The sequence below is a fragment of the Rousettus aegyptiacus genome, unplaced genomic scaffold (genome assembly GCF_014176215.1).
Source record: "Rousettus aegyptiacus isolate mRouAeg1 unplaced genomic scaffold, mRouAeg1.p scaffold_m13_p_2, whole genome shotgun sequence".
Taxonomy (NCBI): Eukaryota; Metazoa; Chordata; class Mammalia; order Chiroptera; family Pteropodidae; genus Rousettus; species Rousettus aegyptiacus.
Genome location: NW_023416295.1, coordinates 125851121 through 125864056, shown reverse-complemented (window position 1 = coordinate 125864056; position 12936 = coordinate 125851121). Strand labels below are relative to the sequence as shown.

At 36.6% G+C, this 12936-nt stretch overlaps 2 pseudogenes; both read left to right on the top strand.

Annotated features, from left to right (window-relative positions):
* Positions 1-4466: 4466 nt before the first annotated feature.
* Positions 4467-5511, top strand: LOC107521202 (annotated as a pseudogene).
* A 1767-nt stretch (positions 5512-7278) lies between these two features.
* On the top strand, positions 7279-7397 carry LOC118614787 (annotated as a pseudogene).
* The last annotated feature ends 5539 nt before the right edge of the window (positions 7398-12936 follow it).

Below are 12936 nucleotides of genomic sequence, written 5' to 3'. Positions count from 1 at the left end.
TGGCTGGATCCCTGGCCCAGTGGCTGCAGATACTGATTTCCTCTTTGCAAAATTCACCACCTCTAGCACCTCTCTAGTTATTGTGATCAATGACACGCTGTTAATAATTATCATTTAACCACTGGAAAAAAACTACTTTGCGGGCTGTTATTCTAAATAAAATATTAGCAGAGAATTCATCAATGTACAAAACTATAATACTCTACAACTAAATAAAGATTGTTTTTAGAAGGCAAGGGTGGTTTAAGAAAATCACTAATTATCAGATTAGGATTTTGATTATTAATAAATGCTGAAAACTTTTTGACAGAAGTCAGCATATCATAACAATATAAATAATAAAAATAAATAAGCATTCATGGAAATGACTTAAATATAATAATAGCAAATATTATCCCAAATGGTAAAACACTGCAGCATTTCAGTTAAATTTGGAAACTAATAGAGATGCCCCATTACCATTTACTTTGTATTTTTTTATTTTTATAAAAATTATACATGTACATGGTTTAAAGAGTCCTTTAATTCTATATATTATGAAAAAAAAAACAACAGTCCCCAGGCCCCTTACTTTCTATTTCCCCCTTTTCAGAGACAACCTCTTGTAGAGGAAAACATTTAGAAATCAATGTCTTTTCTCTATTTTAGTAATAGGCACCTAAAAAAATCAAATAGAAATATTCCATTCCTAGTGCCAAATGTATAAAATACTTGGAAGTTAAGGAGAAAGGTTACAGAAACTAGTAGTATTTACTGTTTGAAAACCTTGAAACAACATAAATGTCATCAATAGTAATGGTTGAATAATTATGCCACATCTTCAGTATTACTTAACTAAAAGTTATACCAGGTGCTTTAAATAGATTTTTATGAAGTAGGGTAGAATAAGAAAACATACAGAAAAATGTTTGACTTTTTATAAAGCAGTTAAGAAGTTTCTATGTGCACTGAAAACAGTAAAAAGAGACTTGTATAATTTTTTTTTGCATGCACATAAAATTATATACATGGAAAACAAAGAAAAATTTTAACGACTAAGATTTAAAAAGGCTTGACCAAGTTTATTGCTTTATGTGACTAATTGCCCATTGGAAAATTTTCCATCATAAAGGAACAGTGCTAAAAAAAAAGTAACAGGCTCCTTGTTAATTCATTCTAGTTCTAAAATGGAACAATGTTAAATATGTCTTTTCATTCTATATAACAATTTTGAGAAATTCACCAACGTGGCAGCTTCTTATCCCTAGTATGAGTCAATGAACTACGAAGAGAAGTTATAGCAAAATTAAGTGGCCCTGGAGGTGTTATTAGAAAACATATTTTTCTTCCTTCAAAGTTACTGCCAGAACTACATTATCGTAATTCGGTTTTAACCTGCTCTCACTATAAAGTGCAAAGAATGAAATAATGCAACAAATGAAATACCAATACAAAATGAAACAACACAACAAATCCAAAGCAGCATAAGACATACAGATTTTCAGCAAGTTAAAATTACGCTAGAAGCAAATCGTCAATTGACAATAAGTGTCAGTTGGAAAGTAAGGAAATATAGTAACTAGGATCATGATCTAACGTGCATAGCTTTAAGCTTCTCTCCTATTTACTCTATTAACCCTCCCAATGCTTGGAATTATAAAAATTCTCTACTTATATTTGGTTGGGCCTAGCCCTACCTGCTTCAAATTTGAGGATAGGTTTATTTGATTTCACTATTATCTTCAAAGTTGGTTTCTTTTTAGACTAAAAACATGTAAGAACTTCTCAACTATGCCCACACTCTGAATGAAAACCCTAATCCTAAGATATCAGGGCCTCTTCCCAGTCCTACTTGAATAGAAGTAGGACATTGTTCTACCTAAGATGGAGCAACAGGGATCTGATATAATCTAACTGAAAAAAAAAAAAAAAAGGACAAAATATATGAAACAATGGTTTTCAAGATACTGGGGGTCAGGTAACAAAGGACAGTGATTTTTTTAAAGATGAGAAACAAATGAGGTGAACCCTATAATAGTTCTAGCTTACAGCCTAGAGAGAATTTCTAAGCCATGGCACAATAGTGAACTAGGAGGAGCCCGGTGGTGACCCTGACCTAAGGAGATAAAAGCCAGGATGGCTAGAGAGCAAAGGGAAAAGTACCAGAAAGGAGAGTGCTATATACTAAGAGATTTCTAGAGATATTTAGAAATTTCCCTTTGAGTCTTCTGCTGAGTAGTGTTCAGTGCATGTAGGTGATGAAACCATTTAGATTGGGTAAAGAATCACCTGAATGATTGAGAGCAATCTCCAAATCTCACATGAGACCAAAAATAGTGCCTGTTCCCACTAGCCAGAATTAAAAAAACCCCCAAAACCATAATTTACTGGATAGAATATTTAGAAGAGTTTACTTGAGTAGTGGAGAAAAAATTAGCTCTAGTTTAAACTGTGCTCTGGCCCCAACTAACGAGCTTAAAAGTAAGACCCCAAAAGAAAGGATCGAACCATTTCCAAATAATTTAACTACACTACAGAACAAATCTCAAGAATATTTATAGGAATATAAAAATATCCAAACCCCGACGAAGTAACATTCACATGTCTAGGCACTCAATCAAAAATTAACATGCATACAAAGCAGTAGGAATATAGAATCCATTATGAAAAGAAAGTCCAATCAAAATTAATTCAGTAAGTATACAGATGTTAAAATTAGTAGATAAAGATATTAAATTTAAAACAGTAATAACTGTATTCCATATGTCTAAGAAGCTAGAGAAAATTTTGAAAAGATGGTGGACTAGGAAATACCAGAGATCTGTCTCCCCAGTTAGAAAAGTTGCACTGGCAGAATCTGATGTAACTATTTTGGAACTTCGGAGTCTGTATTGAAGGCTTGCAACTTCTAAGGGAAGGCTTGGAAAGTGAATTGTAAATTTTGGTTAATTTCAGCTCTTAACACAGTAGCAGCTACCCATTCTCCACCCTCAGCCCCATGGCAGGCAACCGCCCAAGTATCCCAGGAGCAGTTTGTAGGCAGCTCCTGGGATCCAAAGTAGGCAAAAAGGACCCTCCCCTCCAAATGTTGGTGAACTGTGCTCTGATGATGGCTACTTCTGATCACAGAGGTGCAGACAAAGACATAGAAGACCATTGTTGCACTTCCCGGCATTGTTAAAAGTCCCTCCTCATCTGGCTTAAGTGACTTCCAGAGAATTTAAAGTGCTAGAAACCCCTTTTTTTTTCCTGTTTTTTTTTTTTTTTCTCTTCCCCACTTATGATAATCAGACAATACAGACAAAGACATACTAAAGAAACTGCATTTTTGAGGAAAACTAGAACATGACCACACATACCCAGAGAAAGGTACTGACCTAGAAGAGTCAAGAGAAGATCTTAAGTTTACACCTAGGCTGATCCTTAGTACAGAGATAGACCGCAACAACAACAACAAAAAACAACAATAACAATATACAGTAAATCTGGGGAAGGGAAGAATCTAATTTCCAGAGCTACCACATTATTAGATTCAAATGTTCAGTTTTCAACAACAACATCACAAGAGGTACAAAGATTTCTGAAATTATGACCCATTAAAAGGAAAAAAATAGAAACTAGTCCTGAAAAAGGCCTGATGGCAGATATACTAGAAAAATAATTTAAAATTGTCTCAAAGATGCTCAAGGAACTAAAGGAGAAAGTTAAGAAAATTATGGTTAAACAAAATGGAAATATCAATAAAGAGATAGAAAACTTAAAAAGAAACCAAAAATGAATTCTAGAGCTGAAAAGTACAATAACTGAAATGGAAGAAATTTACTAGCGAGATTCATAGATTTGAGCAAGCAGAAGAAACAGTGAATGGAAAGTATGGAGTCTGAGGAACAGAAAGTAAAAAGATTGAAGAACAGTGAGCAGAGCCTAAAAGACTTGTGGGACAGCATCACTCAAACTAACATATGTATTGTGGAAGTTTCAGAACAGAGGGAGAAAGGGCTGAGATATTTGAAAAAATAATGAATGAAAACTTCCCAAATTTGATGAAAGGCATAAATACAAGCATCTAAGAAACTGAACAAACTCTAAGGAGGATGAATTCAAAGAGACCTGCACAGAGACACATTATAATCAAACTGCCAAAGACAGAGAGTTTTCAAAGCAGAAAGAGACAAGCAATGTGTCACATACAAGGGACCCTCAATAAAATTACCAGCAAATTTCTTATCAGAAACTTTGTAGGCCAGGGGCAGTGGGCCGACATATTCAAAATGCTAAAAGAAAATATGCTGTCAGCCAGCTTCCTAGGGCAGCCATGAGGATGTCTCACCCGCCTCCCCTCCCACTTGCCCCCTCACCCTCTAGTCCCAGAGACACCACTGTGACAGAGCCTGGACTCCCCTTGCCTGAGGTGTTAGAGGCCAGGTCTGGCCCCTTCCCTCCCTTCTCAGATGCAGGCCAGTCAGGCTGCTGCTGCAGATTTTATCATGTGGGCAACCTGCTGCAACTGGTTCTGCCTGAATGAACGGCCTGAGGAGGCCCCACCACTCCAGGGAGCCAGGACACAAGCCTATTCCAACCCTAGATGCAGCTCTTTTCTTTCCCCAACAGACTTGGAACCAAGCTGTAAGGCCTGTGGGGCCCACTTTACAAACATGGCCTGGGAGCAGACCTGCCTGGACTGTAAGAAAAATTTCTGCATGACTTGTTTGAGCCAAGTGGGAAATGGGCCCTGCCTCTGCCTTCTCTGCCAATGGTCCCAAGCAACAGATTTTCAGTGGGAGGAGCTCATGAAGATAAAGGTGAAGGACCTGAGGAACTATCTCAACCTCCATGACATCTCTACTGAAATGTATCAGGAGAAAGAGAAGCTGGTATTCTTGGTGCTTGGCCAGCAGTCTGTAATCTCCCAGGAGGGCAGGACTGGTGTCCTCACTTTGTCCCCAGACTTCCTTGAGCAGCAGGCCTCCTGACCTATCCTCACACCAGCACATTACCTTTTACCTCACCCGACCTCCCTTCTTCACCAGCAAAAGCTTCCTCTGTTCCCCCAGCCCAGGCTCAAGAGAATCTGCAGGCTAATGGCCATGTGTCTCAGGACCAAGAAGAACCTGCTGCGCTGAAGAGTACAGTCAGTGTACTTGCTGAGGATGAGACCCAGTCAGAGGACAGCTTTGTCCTGGGGACAAAGGGCCTCTATATCTGACTTGACTGACCCGGAAGGCATTGAAGGTCTGACTATATGGCAGCTGAAAGAGATCCTGACTTGCAACTTCATCAGCTACAAGGGCTGCTGTGAGAAGTGGGAGCTGATGGAGAGAGTGATGCAGCTGTACAAAGATAAGAAAAAACTCCAGCACCTGATGTGTCATGTTGAAGACCAAAATAGAGGAGCAGAGCTATCCAACCTAGAGAAGAACCTGTGTAGGATCTGTATGGGCTCACCCATTGCCTGTGTTCTTCTGGAATGTGGCCATGGTAACCTGTACCAAGTGTGACAAGTGCACGAATGAGTGTCCTATCTGGGCTTAGAGTTGGCCAGTTTGCAGAGGAACAAACTAACAAGAAAATTTGCAATGTTCCCCAAGATCAAGGCCAGCAGAGATGCTATGTCACTTCTGGGCTGGCAGTGCCCAAGGCAGTGAGAACTGGTACTGATCGAACTGGCAAGTCCCTGTTTGAATGATCTTGGGGGACGATGGTAACTGATGAAGAGAGAACTTTTCAGAACTTGGACCATATCTTCCTCCCTCCTGTATCCCACCCATCGCCCTGAGTTGCTTGCCTGTATTTTACCAATCAGAAGTCCTAAGTAGAAATGGTTCTCTTCCTTCCTAGTACAATTGATTTATTTTTGGTCTCTCTGGCTTTCTGTGCTTTAACCTACATTTGTTAAATTTTCTTGCTACATTGCCTAAAATCCATTTGTTTCTTCAGACCAAAAAGATGTTAGCTTACCAGACCAATAGTGATCCTCCTTAGGAGAGAATTTGGACCAGTAAACTTATTTCTGGTGAGAAATAAAATATGAATGCTATTGAAATCTTCAAAGTCATTGAAAGTTGCCTCCTTAAGTGCTAGGATTGGAAGCTATCAGTCTCCTGACCTGACCTTGGAAGGCAACAAAGCATCTGGTTCCCAAACTACTGAGAAATTCCAGTTTCTGTGTGTGAGATGGTGCATGGATCATCTCTGCTTCTTCTCTTAGGGCCAAACTTTGCACCATCCAAAATTTTAGTTTATGTCGAAAGGGAAAGTGTTGGGTGGAAGCAATGGCTTTCGGCTTAACTTTGACCTCTCCAATAGACAAGAATTTTAAACCACTGTCTTCTGAAAATGAAGTCCCTCTCTTTCCCATGGAGGTTTTAAACACGTTCTCACAGAAGGCATAGAGACTTAGGCAAAGAGACTTGGCTCTTCTCTAGCCAAACTTCTCATGAAATTCCTGGAGACCAAACATGTAAGACAAAGAGCACCTAAGAAGTATCAGAAGGTACTGAATGAGGCTGATTTCAGCCCTTGAGCAGACGGCTTGAAGTCCTAATTCTTCAAGTTGGTGGAGACACCCTATTCCCCTTCCTTTCTCAGTTGGATTTGGGGGCAGGTGAGGAATAAGCATTCTTTAGGCTCTTTAGGAAGTACCATGCAATGAGTAGTAGATCATGTTCTTGGGTCCCCTTAGAGTCCTTACTCCACAGGAAGAGCCAAAGAGCTAAAGAAATGTTTGCTGAGCTGGCTTTGCCAAGCACAAATATACATGCTCTCAGAAGAGCTATGTGTGTTGCCATTACCAATGGATGAACTATGCGAACTGTAAACACCTGAGGGCCTTAGCAGACCTCCCTCCTTCCCCCCATGCAGCCAAGATTTCAGACTAGAAGAACCACTCATAACTCTGGAAAACAGTAGGAAACCTCTAAGGGGACCTATTTATAGGTACTGACATACTTGTGCTTTCCTTCAATCATCGACCACTAATCTCCTTTGGGGGAATGGAATAATTTCATAAAATAGTTGTCAGCTAAATACTGTGTCACTTAACCTCGACATTATACCAAGTCCTGGATGATTTGATTCTGGGCTACAGCCTTTGTAGGAACTGAAGAAATTGAGATTTCCCTGTGAAGACATCTTTCTGCAGAACAGTAAACACTATAGTTTATACAAGTTTAGCAAAGGATTCAGCTACTTCTTGATTGCACTGTAAAACAGGTCTGTATATATGCAACTCAGTTAAGATCTAGCAATATCTTCAGGGCAGAAGCTGGTTCTTTCCCTACTTAAAACTTGCTTTCTTGAGTCTAGGGCCATGCCACCATGAATGTGCCTAGTCTTGTCTGATCTCTGAAGTTAAGCAAGGTTGGGTCTGGTTAGTACTTGGATGGGGGACCACCTAGGAATACCAGGTGCTGTAGGCATTTAAAAACGACAAACTTGCTTTTTTGCTGAGGCCTTATCGCTCCCTTCCTCACAATTTCCCTCTTAGACATGAGTTAAAAATAGTATCTGAATGGTTGGTTAATAACCTCAGAATTAGAACTGATGCCATTTATTCACTTCAGAGAAAGAACTTGCTTTGAACTCTTCTAACCTTTACTGGTGAAGGTTTTCATGTAAGGAAAAAGATGTCAAGCAACTCTAATTTTTTTTTTTGGTCTCTTATTATACTAAATAAAAGTTGGGAATTCCAAGATTTCATTTAAGTTACTATCTAACCTAAGTAGAATAAACTTGATTTTTATCCTTGAATGCTCCTTCCTGTCCATCATAGAGCCTTGGTCTTAATTATCATGGAAATATCTAATTCTTCCAATTATTCTGTGGCTTTTGCTGTGATTGTTCAGAAATTTCAGTTGGGATTTGTTTTCAAAGACTTGGGAGAGCTGACTGGTTCAAAATACATTGGAATACCTGGATCTAAATTAGTAAGAATAAGCAGTACAGGAATTAGTACTCAATATTATATAAATTTGTTGAAATCTTTTGGATGTGAATGTGTTACTTCAAGTGGCTTATATTAAGATTGTTTCAGATTTACTTGAGTGTTAAAACAAACCCAAATGTACATTTTTTTTTTTTTGGTTATAGAACTCAGGTTTATAATTTTTAATGAAGTTTCAATATAGATGCTCCCTCTGAAAAAAAGAAAAGAAAAAGAAAACCAAAAATACTATTTTCAGAAAACTGTCTTTCAAAAGTGAGGTGACTACCTACACCCATTAGAAGGCAATTATCAAACAACAATGAACCCCAGAAAATAGCAAGTGTTAGTGAGGATGTAGAGAAATTGGTACCTTTGCACACTATTGGTAGAAGTATAAAATGGTACAGCTGCTGTGAAAAGCTGTATGGTGGTTCCTTAAAAAAATAAAAATATGAGCCAGGAATTCCACTTTTGGGTATATACCCAAAATAATCAAGAAGAATCTTGAAAAGATATTTGTACACTATCTTCATAGCAACATTATTTACAATAGCTAAAATGTGGTAGCAACTCAAGTGTCCCATTGACAGCTGAAGGGATAAGCAAAATGTGGTATATCCATACCATAGAGTATTATTCGGTCTTAAAAGAAAGGAAATCCTGACATGCTATAACTTGGATGAATCTTGAGAACCTTATGTTGTGAAATATGCCAATCACAAAAAGATAGGTACTGTATGGCTCCACTTATATGAGGTACTTAGAGGAATCAAAATCATAGAAACAGAAAAGTAGAATGGTAGTTGCCAGAGGCTGAGAGAGAGGGGGAATGGGGATCTTTTCTTAAAGGTCTAGAGTTTCAGTTTTGCAAGATGAAAAGAGTTCTAGAGATGGATGATAATAGTTGCACAACATTATGAATGTATTTAATACCATTGAACTATACACTTAAAAATGCTTAGGGTGGTAAATTTTGTTATGTATATTTTCCCACAGTGAAAAGTTTGGGAATTAAAACATGGATTGTTTAAGTAGTAACAGTGAATTGTAGAATTAAATAATATATAGAAGTGAGTGTATGACAAAATAACTCAAAGGCCAAGAAGGGAGTAATGGAAAATATGTTGTTGCAAGGTTCTTATGTTATAATAGTTTCTTAGCTTTGACATAAAATGCACAAGCGTACAAAGGAAAAAATAGATAAATTCAGTAAAATTTTTAAATCTTGTGCTTCAAAGATACTATCCAGAAAGTAAAAAGACAACTCACAGAATGGGAAAAAATACCTGCAAACCATATATCTGATAAGGGTCTAGCATTCAGAATATATAAAGAACTGTTATTACGAGTCGACATTAAATACTCAAGTAACCTAATTTTAAAATGGGTACTGGATTTGAAGAGATGTTTATCTAAAGAAGATATAAAAATGTTCAATAGCACATAAAAATATGCTTAATGTCATTATTAAGGAAATGCAAATCAAAACCGCAATGAGATACCAATTCACACCCATAAGGATGGCTAAAATAAAAAAGAGAGACAACAAATTTTGGTGAGGATGTGGCGAAATCAGAACCCTTATACATTGCTGGTGGGAGTATAAAATAATGGAAACATTCCTTGAAATGCTGAACATAAAGTTACTGCATGACCCAGCAATTCTACTCCGAGATACACACAGTACTGAAGAGAAGTAAAAACATGCTCACACAAAAATCTGTACATGAATGCCATAGCAGCATAGTCTATGATAGCCAAAAAATGTGGGAAAATCCTAATGTCCATCAACTGATGAATGGCTAAACAAAACATGGTACATTCATAAAATTGAATGTTATTTGGCTATAGACAGACATGACAGACCGATATATACTATAACATTGATGAAACTTGAAAGCATTCTGTTAAGTGAAAACAATCAGATACAAATTGTGTGGTCCTATTTACATAAAATGTCTGGGATAGGTAAAATTATAGAGACAGAAAGTAGATTCCTGGATGCTTAGTGTCGGAGTGGCAAAGCTTGGGTGGAAATGCGGAGTAACTGTTAATGGGTATTAGGTTTCTTTTGGGGCTGATAAAAGAAACCTAAAATTGATTATGGTGATGGTTTCACAATTCTTACTAAAAACCATTGAACTGTATATATAATTGGGCAAATCGTATGGTGATTATATCTCAATAACACTTTTTAAAAAGTAAATGGGGTAGTTACATGAATGTATACATGTGATAAAATTGCATACAACACTACACACACATCTCACAAATGACTATGTGTAAAAACTGGTGAAATCTGAATAATGTCTATTGACTGTCCCACTATGAATTTCCTTGTTTTTATATTATACTAAAGTAAGATGTAATCCTTAGAAGCTAAGTGTACATGTAACCCTCTCTGTACTATTTTGCAACTTTCCGTTAGTCTATGATTAGTAAAAGAAAAACTAAATGGGTAGGGAAAGAGGTATACAATACTAAAATAAAATAAAGTTTAAGTGGTTATATTAGTATATTAATACAAGTAGATTTCAGAGTAAAAATTATTGCCAGAGATAGAGTCAATTAATAATGATAAAAGGATCAATTTAGCAAAAAGACATAATAATTCTAAATATTTATACTCCTCATGACAGAGATTCAAAATATCTCAATCAAAATTGATAGTTGTAATGAGAAATAGAAAAACCCACAATTCAAATAAGAGATTTTAACATCCTTCTCTCAATAATTGACAGAATAAGTAGAAAATAAATTAGTAGTAGTAAGGAAGACATTACCAACCAACTTAACCTAATTTACATTTATAGAACAGTCCACCTAACTACTCCCGAATATACACTCTTTTCAGTTGCACACAAAACTTCTACCAAGACAGACAATATTCTGGGCCAAAATACAAGCCAATAAATTTACAAAGATTCCAGTCATACAAACTGTGTTCCAGGGCCACAATGGAATTAAATTAGAAACCAACAGCAGAAAGGTATCTAGAAAATCTCCAAATATTTTTAAAGTAAACAAAACAATTCTAAATAACCCATGAGTAGAGAAATCAGAAAGGAAATTTAAAAATGTTTGAACTGAATGAGAGTATCAAAATTTGTGGAATTTGATAAAGTAGTACTTTTTGGGAAATTATTATAAACTTACTAAGCATTTAAAAGGAATAAACTATTGATTCACACAGAAACATGAACAAATCTCAATTATTCTGAGTGAAAGAAGCCATATAGAAAAGTATATGTTGTACTCCTGTTCTGATTTTTAAAAATTCTAGAATGCAAACTTATTGCAAAATATATTAGTGATTGCCTGGTACTGTGGTTTGGGATAGGGAAAGAGGAAATGATTACAAAGGTGCATTAGGAAGCTTCTAGGGGTGATTGATATGCTTATTATTTGATTTTGGTGATGGTTAATGGGTGCATACATGTGTCAAAACTGATCAAATTATACACTTTAAACATGGGCCATTTATCATATGTCAATTATATCTCAATAGTTTAAAAATTAAAAAATAGGCCAGAAATTTGCATAGAGATCTTAAAAATTTGAATACTAAATTAAGACTAAATGGATTAAGTTTCCACTTAGTTTTAGCTTTCTGTAAAACTTGCCTGCCATTTCCTGCCAAAGCCTCCAGTGTTGATATGCAAAAGTTTTATCCATTCTTTAAACTATTTGAAATCTATTATGGGACATGTATCAGGAATGCAAAGACCAAGAAACTCCATTTCCTCAAGGAACTCTCATCCAGGAATACCAAACCCAATCTTTAGGAGCCAGGCGTGTGTATATGTGTCTATAGCTACCAGGTGAGAAAACAGACACTAAAGCACACTAGACAGGACAAGCATGAAAATAATAAAATCCAAATACAATATTTAAACATTTCCATACTAATTAAACAATTCTGAGGACTGAATTCTCACCATTCTATCACTCCTATTGTAGATTAGAGCAACAGGTATAAGGCAGGTACAAAGTATGCTGGTCTATTAGGAAAGAACACAGGCTAAGGATTGTTAAACACTTACTTTAATCAAGTAGTTTTATGTATTTGGGAAGGCCGGAGCATAAGTTAGAAGTGAGAGGTCAATACTTGTTCCTTTATAAAATACATTGAAATTTTCAACTATTTCTCTCTTTGCATAGTCCTGTCACCAGACTGTATGATAGCAGTAGAGAAGGGGTCTTGGAGACTATTCCAATGCCTGGAACACAGGCTAAATAAATGCTTCTTGAATGAAGGGTTGAGATATGTAGACATATACAGAGGCCCAGCTATGACATTTAGGTTTTCCCATGAGAGCAGGTGCCATGTTTTATTCTCTACTGGAACCTCAGTGCTTAGCAAACTGAGAAACTGAGGAACTTATTTAAGTGAAAGAATGGTGATTCCCACTTGTTTTCTTCCTCTATTCTAATGAGAAGGCTATGTAAGAATGAGTAGGCAAGGCTTTAGATCTAGTTTCCTCAATCAGAGTTTAGAATTTTAATCTTATTTTGAACAAAAGATTTCATGACTAAGGTTTGAAAGTTGCTGCTTTATTCAACAGGGCTTTAAGCGGGAGAGGATTATTAGGACCAATCCACTTTATGGAGGCAAGTGTAGAGGAATTCTGAGTGGAGGGTAGAACAGTTAGGAGACTGTAGTAATAGCCTAGCCAGGCAGTTCTCAAGGCAGTGGCATTGGGAATGAAGAGGTATACATAAAGTGAAAACATTTAGAAAGTCTGTTGGGGAATGGCTATGAAAAAGACAAGACTGTGACAGGATTAGGATGACACTGAGGTTTTTCTTTGAAAACTTAAAATACTTAACATAAAAAATAGTTTAGTAAGATTAATTACACTTAGTTTTGCAACCATCACCATCTCCAGAACTTTTTCATTTTCCCAAACTGAAATTCTACATCCATTAAATATTAATTCTTACTTTCCTTCTTCCCCAGCCCCTCACAACCACCATTCTGTCTCTGAATTTGACAAATCTAGGTACTTCATATAAGTGAAATTTTATGTATT